The 1,250-nt window shown below is 41.6% G+C and overlaps 1 protein-coding gene across 1 annotated transcript in view; it reads right to left on the bottom strand.

Moving 5' to 3' along the window:
• The window catches only part of dpp6a (dipeptidyl-peptidase 6a), a 273,957-nt gene that overhangs the window by 27,819 nt on the left and 244,888 nt on the right, over nt 1-1,250 (bottom strand). The window lies entirely within an intron of this gene.

Raw genomic sequence — 1,250 nt, 5'->3', positions numbered from 1 at the left:
ACCCTTACCCTAAGGCATGCATATTGACTTTTAATATAAACTGCTTATACTTTTAGGGAATTTAATTTGTATTGATCAAAAGAAATGAGCTAAAGTTAACAACTTTATTTTATTATAAGTAAAAGCATCAATTATGAGACGTTTTAAGTTCTGTTTCCTTCTAATGTTCTGATGCTCTTCAGGCTGGTGAGGAAAACCCAGTCATCACGCTGTACGTCGTGAACCTTAACGGCCCTCTGCACACCATCGAGATGAGGAGACCTGAAGATCCCAGGATCGGGTGAGTCATGAAAAATGCAGTTAGTCTCTGCTCAGTGAAACAACGTTTGTGGCATTTTCCAACCACAGATTTCCTCATGGTTCACTGAAATATTTAATTGCGTCAATGATAAATGTTCTTAGTTTTTATAGTAGTCTGGTTTCCTACATGCAGTGCTCATTTACAGTCAAACCAGCCCTCACAACATGCAGTTATCTCCAACTGTGGGTTATATGTTTCTTTGTTTTCTAACTCGCTCTCATCAAGACGGACACATTTCCTTCCCTCTCCCGTCTCCCTCCTGCCCGTTTTCTTCTCTCTGTCTTGTGTATCAGAGCTTCTATTTACACATCTTCCAAATCGTAAATTACTGACATGGATCTGGTCAGCTAGACTTTCAAAGCAATTAATAAAATATTTTCAACCAGGCGACAGGGTCCTGGAGAACCCTCACGCCCCACTGAGACGGCAGGATACGTCATGGATAAGTTGATGTGCCTTTCTGTATCGATTGGATTTACGATAGAAGGGCTTCTGCTTTTTGGCACCATCTATGTTATTGGCTATTAAAGAGGATGGCGGCAGCAGTTCTGGCCATGGCAAAGCTGCTGACCTTATGTGAAGGTTTGTTTCGTGCTTCGAGCACTCTGACTCAGCTGATTATCAACTCAACTGTGACTTATCTGAATCTGACTCCCCTGTTTGGCGCTGAAGCAGTCCAACTTATCAAATTCTCCTGGGATATGTGTAAACTAAGAAGGCTCTGCTCTATCCATCACCTGCTCAACACCCCACCTCCCCCCAAGAACTTTTCTAAACCCTTATCAGAGCTGTACTGGCTGACACCAACATCTAATCAGGACTATAGTGCTATCTGGAAGTGCTTCATGGACAAATTTCACCATCTTTTCATCAAATGCATATGTGATGTTTCAATAAATGAACAACAAAGTCCATGCTCAATTATCCATAAATGTGCTTGCTAGTAGAG

This window comes from Nematolebias whitei, chromosome 20, assembly GCF_014905685.2.
Source record: "Nematolebias whitei isolate Nwh7 chromosome 20, NemWhi1, whole genome shotgun sequence".
Lineage (NCBI taxonomy): Eukaryota > Metazoa > Chordata > Actinopteri > Cyprinodontiformes > Rivulidae > Nematolebias > Nematolebias whitei.
This window is presented reverse-complemented; position numbering and strand designations above follow the sequence as displayed.